Source organism: Microtus ochrogaster, linkage group LG1 (assembly GCF_000317375.1).
Source record: "Microtus ochrogaster isolate Prairie Vole_2 linkage group LG1, MicOch1.0, whole genome shotgun sequence".
NCBI classification, from domain to species: domain Eukaryota; kingdom Metazoa; phylum Chordata; class Mammalia; order Rodentia; family Cricetidae; genus Microtus; species Microtus ochrogaster.
Genome location: NC_022027.1, coordinates 22,751,545 through 22,760,931, shown reverse-complemented (window position 1 = coordinate 22,760,931; position 9,387 = coordinate 22,751,545).

Genomic DNA, 9,387 nt, shown 5'->3' with positions numbered 1-9,387 from the left:
GAGAGATGGCTCAGAGGTTAAGAGCATTGCCTGCTCTTCCAAAGGTCCTGAGTTCAATTCCCAGCAACCACATGGTGGCTCATAGCCATCTGTAACAGGGTCAGGTGCCCTCTTCTGGCCTACAGGCGTACACACAGACAGAATATTGTATACATAATAAATAAATACTTAAAAAAAAAGAAAAACAAAACCCTGAAGTATGGCTACCATAGAGCGTTCTCTGGACCATACAACACATAAGTCTGGGCTGTAGCTCAGTGGTACGACTTGCACAGGCCATAGGTTCCATCACCACCACGAACAAAAGCCTGCTCAGACGCAGTAATAACTGAGTCTTGCCTGAGCTGGTTTTCTTTTGGATGATTGCAGATGGTAGTTTCTCAATCCTAGCACGTTTGCCAATTAGCACCCCACATTCTACTGCAATCAGGAGCCCTCCCATTATACCCTTACACCATTGCAGTCAGCACACACACGTGGGCTCTGTGTTGTAACAGTTCCTAATCCACTGCTGTCCTCGAGTGCTTGGGTGCCCAAACTGTGCTATGTTTGGCTGGTAAGCCTCTCACAATGGTTTTTGAATACTTGCTTTAAATTGTTCTAAAGCTCCGATCCTCACCCGCTACCCAAACGAAGGGCCCATTTTTAGCAATAGCTGCTGGGAACTCTCTGGAAGCATTAGCACGCTGACTTTGGAGATGAGAAAGGACAGGCTGGGAATCTCTCATGAGGAGGCTGTAAGTGGAGAACACAGCACTTGTGTATGTGCTGATTCAATTATGGGCTCTGCATGAGGGCCAGCCTGTGCACTGGACCTCAGTACCGAGGAAGAGAGAGCCGGAGCCCCCGGGGTCAAAGGTCAAAGGCGAATGAGCACCACACAAAGCAGTGACCCAGAGCGCAGGCTCCCAGCCCCACTCTCTGCATCAGAACCCAGCTCTTCTGGCTCACAGGTGTGTTACCTGAAGTAGCTTGTCTTACTTCCTCGTCTATATGCTGAGGATACTGGCGGTGCTGCCATCTGACTGCATGGAATGACCGAATGAGTTTACCCCACTGCCAGACACTCAGTGAGCCCACCCAGTGTCCCTGGTCATGCAGGCAGCATTTCATTTATTTTACGAATGCTTCTGGATGCTCTGCTTTCTGCTCTGCCTTTGTGTTCTCCCCTCTAGCTTCCTCTTTTCCTCGTACATCATCCCCCAGGACATAGCGACAGCATTTCACTACAGATGCATCTTTCAAACCTTACTTCGTCTTGGTCGGGACTGACCCACTGGCTTGTGCCTAGAAAGAATCAGGACAGGCTTGGTGAGGAGTTGCTGTCCTGATTCTTTCTAGGTACAAGCATTGGGAAACTGGGCAGTCTTCCTAGGGCATGTTGAATGAAGAGTCAGTATGGTGGACAGCATGGACTCGGGAACCATAGGGTACCAGGCTTCAGGCAGCAATGGGCTGTGCCATGACCTGGCCGTGTGGGGTGGGAAGTCCTTCTGTATATGTGTTAATGAATAAAGAATCTGTCTTGGCCTGTGATAGGGTAGAGTAGAGCTAGGTGGGGAAAATTAAACTGAATGCTGGGAGAAAGAAGGTGGAGTGAAGGGAAGACATGGAAGCCTCCGCTGAAGACAGACCAATATGCCAGCTGGTAGGCCACAAGCCTCATGGTAAAATATAAAAGAATAAAAATGGGTTAATTCTTGATATAAGAGCTAGCTAACAATATGATTAAGTGATTGGCCAAGCAGTGATTTAAATAATACAGTTTCTGTGTGGTTATTTTGGGGCTGAGCATCTGAGAACAAACAAGCGGCCTCCTACTACAACTGAGATTCTGGCTCAGTTGCCTGATCTGTAAAGTGGGAGTAATCACAATCATGAGATCATTGAGTATCAGATAGAAGTATCATGAGTTTACACATGTATAAACATGAGTTTATACAGCCTGGGCTACATAACAACACTCTGCCTCAAAAAGCGAAAAGCTGGGATGTGGTACAGTGGTGACATCCCTGTCACACAATGTGTCCTGGCCAGTTTTATGTCAATTGACAGAAGTTAGAGTTATCTGAAAGGAGGGATCCTCCACTGAGGAAATGCTTTCAAAAGAGCCATGTGTAAAGCATTTCTTAATTAGTGATTGATCGGGAGGGTCCAATCATTGTAGGTGGTATCATCCCTGGCCTGATGGTCCTGGGTCCTATAAGGAAGCAAGCAGAGTAAGCCGTGGAGAGCAAGTCAGTAAGCAGCACCCCTCCACGGTCTCTGCATCAGCTCCTGCCTCTGGGTTCCTGCCCTGCTTGGGTTCCAACCCTCGCTGCTTTGGATGATGAACTGTTCTATGGAACTGTGAGTGAAATGAGCCCTTTCCTCCCCAAGTGGATTTTGGTCGTGGTGTTTCATCATAGCAATAGTAACCCAAACTAAGGCACAATTACATAAAATAATAAGAGAGGATAAAGCCTATGAGAATAGTGCCTGACACCTAGTGAACCCCAGCACACACCAACAGTCAAATTGACCATCGAAAAATGAAGAGGTGTGTCAGATGGTTGGGGCCAAGGGAGGGCAATTGTTAACACTGACTGACATGGAGGATCCAAACCAGCTGTCAAACAGGAGGTCAAATGCCCTAGAATGGAAACTCCTGTTGCTTGACTGAAGCCAGACAGATTTTTACCAGCCTTCCTGATACATTCGGCCTTGTTCCAGAACTTACTGGACTCCTTCCCTTTCCAGGTTTGATCTTCCTGACCCCAAGGCACAGCCTACTGAAAGGAAAATGTCATCCAGCTCTGTCTACCTAGGAGAGGCTGACATTCTTGTCACCGGATGTCCTGTCACCACCCAGCTCGTCCACTACGTCACATACGTAGCCCTAGGGTTCCCGAGTCCATGCTGTCCACCATACTGACTCTTGATTCAACAAGCCCTGGACTGGCCGCCCAGTTTCCCAAAGCTTGTGCCTGGAAAGAAACAGGACAGGCCTGGTGCGGAGTTTAGAGTCTAAGGAGGTGGGATCAAGATGGGCAGTGGGTCAGTCCCAACCAAGGCGAAGTAAGGTTTGAAAGATGCATGTGTTGCTATGTCTTGGGGGTGGTGTACAAGGAAAAGAAGAAGCTAGAGGAAGGAACGGAACACAAAGGCAGGATCTCGTCGCCCCAGCAACCAGCCAGCACACAGGTGCATGTTCTGGCCTCAGGAAGCAATCAACAAGGCTTTATGTGCAGGCTAGCCATTTCTTAAAAGTCTAGCTGCTGGGACCAGCAGTTGTGTTTCAGGAAGTCGAACGACTTCCAGCAGATAAAGCTTTTCTCCTTGGGTGGGACAGGAGATGTTTTCCCAAACACAAGTCTGAGTAACTGAGCAACTGAAAGAGTTCTAAAAGGTTGCCTCACTGTGTGGTTAATCCAGGTGCCCTGGGCTCCCCAGTTCCTCAAGATTATCGTGGCAGGTGCCCTCCTTATCAACTGGTTGCAGAAGCTTCCTGCCCCGCCGTGGTTTGAAATAGATGACCACAGACGCTGCCACCGGATATAAACAGAGACGTTGCAACCAGGAGGGTTTCATCGGTTGCTCTACACTGTCCGTTTCCAAAGGCCTATGATAAAACAAAGAGATTGTCCTGGCCAAGGAGCCCATGTCTAGGCAGCTCCTGCAGGAAGGTGATACGTGCTATGGAAGGTACTTAAGTTAAAAGGCCTTCATCTGTCCTAAGTATCTACAGCCTCTAACGCTCATGGGAGAAGGAAAACAGACACATCAGTCCCTCCTACCTGTGGAGGAGACAGAAAGACCTCCAGGGCAACTCTGAAACATGAGTAGTTCTTCCACAGAACCTGGTTCCCAGTACCCACATACAGGTTCACAACTGTCTGTAAGACTGCTGCCCTCTTCTGGACTCTGCGGTCCCTGCACACACGTGCACATACTCATGTGTGCCCACATAATTAGAATGATAAACATAAGCAATTTTTTGTAAAAGAGTAATTTATAATTAAGCACAGACGAAATTAACATTAATAAAATAGAACACTTTGTAACAATGCACCGCAATAAAAGTTATATAAATGAAGTTTCTTTCTGGAAACAAAGCAAAACAAACAGTTCTTGTCATTCTATGACAAGGTTTCGCCCTATAGCCTCAACTCAGAAGGATCCCCCTGCCTTAGCCTCCTGAGTATTGCGATTACAGAGGTGAGACACCAAGCCCAACTTCCTGAATATATTTTGTATTTGCTCTTCTTCCAGCACTGTGAGATTCTGCAATGCCTAAGTGCTGGGATTAGCATCAATGTGTAAGAGGTACTTAAATGTATGCACCTTGGTACTGGGACAGCTGATCTGACAACTGTGCTGGCTACTGTTTGACACATGGGGCAGGGAGCATACACATCAGGGATACCCTGGACAGAGGGGTGAGTCCCCTCCTGGGTGGCAGGGCAGCATAAGATTTTACTATGCTACCAAGAACAAAGTCTATTTGAAATTTATGAATTAATCTCTAATTTTTTAATTTGATATGTTTTTCATCTTTCATTTATTCTCGACAGTTTTACATATGTCCAAACATACATCTCCCATCCCTACCCCCAGCTCTCCCCTTCCACTCCGACCCCCAGGCAGCCCAGCATATCCTCCTCTCTCCCTTCATGTTTTCTCCTTTTCTAATTTCTCAAGCCCACTATTCCGATTGGTGCTGCACACTGCCGGCTTGACTTTATGCACACAACCGTAAGCGCAGTCAGTTTACGAGGGCCATGACTATGTAGTGCCCAGAAGAAGACACCTCGCAGCATCCCCTCCCAGCCTTCAGCTCTGACACTCTTTCCACCCTCTCTTCTATGATGTTAGAGCCTTAGAGGGAGGGATACAGACGTTCTATTTAAGGTTGAGCATCCCAAAGTCACTTATCCTCAGCACTTTCGCTCTTCATGAGCCTCTGCAGAAGTAAAGGCTACCTGTTGCAGAAGAAGTTCCTCCAGCCAGGATCGGGAGCAGCACTGACCTATGAATATATGCATACACATTTAGAAGGCGGTTTGACAACATGTCCATTTAGCAAAACAGCAGTAGCAGGTTCCCCCATAGGGTCTGTAATATCCCCAGTCATGGACTTGAGGCCAGATTTGCAGTATCACACACGGATTCCCTCCTGTGCTGCAGGCCTTGATTCTCATCAGAAAGTGGTTGCTCACCCCTTCTGACCTGCAGGCCACCATTGCACCAGTGGGCAGATCTCGCCTGGCAGGTCAGTATTGCAGCATCCGTAGTTTGTTGCTGGATAATACTACAGATGACTTTTCTCCTCCAGCAGCCTCAGGTGAAAGCCAGCCATTGGGAGGAAGCTTTCAGGCCAGGTCCAATTTGACTCTCTGTCCTGTACCACCATTTAATATCTCTGGACTACAGCCAACTGCAGGTAACACAAGTCACAAAAAACAAACTCTAGATCAGGGACTGTGGTACACCCGTCTTCTGTTTGACTGCTTGATTCACGGTGGCAAGACAGTACTATATAAAGTCACAATGTGTGTTAATCAGTTTTTCGCCATATGGTCTGGTTAGACTCCTCTCTGAACACGCTTCCCTGCAAGAGGCACTGGGAGACGTTTCAACGCCAACTGTACTGTGAAGTGGGAGCAGGAAGCGACCCGGTAGCACTGAGCTGGCCCTCTGGGAGCCTTGACTCCACCACCCCTCCAGGTCCAGCTGTACTTCCACAAGGGCAGAAGAGAAAGCAGGAGCCCACTTTCGGTCTGGTCCTACATGAAGCTAAATGTTTCTCACAGTCTCAGCAACAGACTTGCAAGATGTCACTCATCCCCAAATCCACCCGTCCACTCTTAGCAATAAATGTCAACTGTGAGAAGTGCACATGGGTGCCTGGGAATAAAATTTCAATATGTTTTACAGTGAATCCTGCCCAAGTCCTTCTCAGTGAGAGAAAACTTACTGAGGTTTCACGTTTAAAGGACTAGAGAGTACACTTCTCGGGACCTTTCTTCCTGACTGGGGATTGGAATGCTGACTCAGACTCTAGAGCTGGTACAACCACCCGGATCTGCAAGTTAGAAACCTAATTTTTTTCTTCTTTTTAGAAACCCAGTAGCTTTTCATTTTCAAGCGGTGTAAAAATCAATCTAATGCTAAAAATAAAGCTTTCTTTTGAAATTTTCTTCCAGAATTACCTGGCAAGAAATAGGAAGATTCCATCCCCCAAGAGCTTGAGTCCAACTTAAAGAAGAGGGTCACCGGGCTTGACGGCACACGCTTTTAATCCCCCGTACTCAGAAGGCAGAGGTGGGTGGATCTCTGTGAGTTCAAGGCCAACCTAGTCTACACAGAAAGTTCTAGGACAGCCGAAGCTGTCTTAAAAAATCAAAATATACACACATACACACAGAGAGAGAGAGAGAGAGAGAGAGAGAGAGAGAGAGAGAGAGAGAGAGAGAGAGGAAAGAGAGAGAGAGATTTATTCTACTGATACAATTGAAAACCAGATTTCCTACATATAAAATACAGAGAAGCTGGCTTCCAGTTTCATGTGATACGCTCACACACACACAGAATCCATTTCACCTCCTACTGACTTGAGTTCATGTGGTTTTTGTTTATTAACATAGTCTCATGGCCTCCCTTTAGTTCAGGCTGGCCTAGAACTTTTTATGTAACTCAATGGCCTTAAACTCAGAGCGATCCTTCTGCCTCAGTCTTCCATATACAGGGATTGCGGGCATGTACTGCCAAAACCAGCTTCATTTGCTTCGTTAAAGTCTTTAAACTCTTTAAAACTAGTGCTTTCCGGGAAAACACTCCCAAGCATCCCAGCATCCTCTGCAGGCTTACAAAAACTTAGGGAGAAGTGGGAGTGGGTGGCTTTGGATGTGCTGCAGAAAGAAGTGGCACTAGGAAAGCTATAGGCCAAGCTTCAGTGGGACCACTGGAGACAGGGAAGGAGAGGTGAGGGGACCATGAAGCATGTATGTATGCAAGACTCTCTAATCTGTTCTCGGGATGCAAGAACCTGCACTTGACCAGCAGGGGGCAGCAGGAGATGACCGTCCAGGGCTCTTCATAGGCACATGGCTTCAAGTCTTAGTGGAGACTTGTGTCTTCTGCGTTTCTATGGCCAAAGTCATTTTGCCAAGACTGTCCGATAGAGTCACTTCCTGAGCAGAGAAGGCTGGGCCCACCGTTTTTATGTGCTGGCCAATGCCTTTCTTTCTCTTCAGTACAATCTTGCCACTGCTACTTCATGTTCAATGCTTTCTTCAAGTCCTCTCCCTTGTGCTATTAAAGTCTTTGAAATAATAACGGATATAATATGGATATAAATTATCACATTGATAGCTAGCGCCTCTCAGCCAAGTCAAATTGCTGCAACCAGTTAACTAATCTATTAATTCCCCCTTAATCCAATGCAGAAGGTGACATTACAATCTCCATCTTCCAGACAGGAAACTGAGATGCAAACAAGTGAGACAGATTTCATGAGAATTTTCACAAAAGCTGGTATTTTAAGCAACTTGATATTTCAACTGTTTGACATGAAGAGGCCCCTATGACTCAAGACAGGAGACAGAGAAACCACCTGCTTGTCAGGGTCAGAGGAAAGTGGGGCTGACCCCCACTCCTGCTAGAACATCCCTCACCTACAGCTGGGCTCTCTTTCCTCCTCTGGACTCTCTCTCCTCATCTGGGCTCTCTCTGCTTCCTCCTTTTTCTTCTTCCTCTTTTGTCTCCAAAGAAGACGGACTTTCTCACTAAACCAGAACACTCCAGAATGCATTCCTTCTGAGTCAAGGGTGCCAATTCCCTAACAGAAATGAAAGTTAATTTGGGGGAAAGGTTATCTTCATTTAGGTGAGGAGGAGGAGGTTGCTGTCTGTCCTGGCCACACTGGCAAAGTTAAGGAGCTGAATATTCCTCAGAGGGTCACAATGCAGCTGTCTGAAACAGCCCAGAGGAAGACCCGCAACCTAAACTGGTTCCTGTACTATGTGTCGAGGTGACTTCTCATCCCTGAGAATAATGGAGACAGGTGTGGCAGGAAGAGAAACCCTAAACTCTACCACTTGCTGGCTGTGTGACCTTGGGCAAGCCATTTCTCCATTCCCAATTTCCCCATCTGTGGGAGGATAGCAATTCTTGTTGCAGAGGTTTATCATGACAATTAATAAAGAACCCATAAACTAGTGTAAAACGTACTTTAAAAAAAAATATGTGATGGGGGAATGTAGACGGAAGTTTCTGTCCCACCCTCAGCCGTCAGTCCCAAAGAAACACACAGAGGCCTATATTAATTATAAACTATTTGGTCTATTAGCTCAGGCTTATTATTAACTAGCTCTTACAGCTTAAATTAACCCAAAATTCTGGTCTATGTTTAGTCACGTGGCTGGGTACCTTTTCTCAGTGCAGCATTTTCATCTAGCTTCCTCTGCGTCTGGGTGACAACTGCAGACTGAGCCTTTCCTCTTCCTGGAATTCTCCTAGTCTGGTCACCCTGCCTATACTTCCTGCCTGGCTACTGGCCAATCAGTGTTTTATTAAACCAATATGAGTAACAAATCTTTACAGGGTACAAGAACACTCTCCCACAGCAGGGGTGTGTGTGTGTGTGTGTGTGTGTAGATGTCACAATGGTAGGGCCATTGAATCACCTGGAATTCTGAGCCACCTAATGTGGGTGCTGGGAACTGAACTTAGGTCCTCTGCAAAAGCAGTCTGTGCTCTTAACCTCTGAGCCATCTCCCCCAGCACCACTATTTTATAAACTACTGTAAAAGCCAAAAGGACTTTCATGTTAAGAATCCAGTCAACTTCAGGTAAATTGCAACAGTTGGCAAATACTGCCTTTTCTCCTTGCAGATTTTACCTGAAAGGGGAAAAAAAGAGATAAGGTCAAAGATTGAGTCCAAAGGCAAGAAAAAAAATGCTGAACTGACTTATCCCTGTCTCAAACTCCTACTTCAGACCCTGCTTCTCTCTGCTTCTCTTTCCCTAATATCCACAAGAGTCCCAGGGATCACAGAAAAAGCAAGCAGGAGAGAAGGATGCTCTTGGTTTAAATTAATTTTCTTTCCTCCCAAGCATCGCAGGGTCACAGCACTAGAGAGCTGTTGGCCACGATACTGAGAGCTACACTTCTGCCTTCATCCACTGCAGTCAGACACTCAAGGAGCCTCGGGTCTTCTACTTCATTTCCTGGCCTCGTGTGAGAGTACCTCATCATTTTCCCAAGCCCCAGTCGGACACACGGCCATGATGAGCAGTGTTACTACCATTCTAAGGCCTACCATAGGACCCCACAAGATGGTTGGCTGTGGAGTAAGCAGTGGGGAGCAACAGAAAACATCATGAGCCACGGGCCAGTTCCGGGAA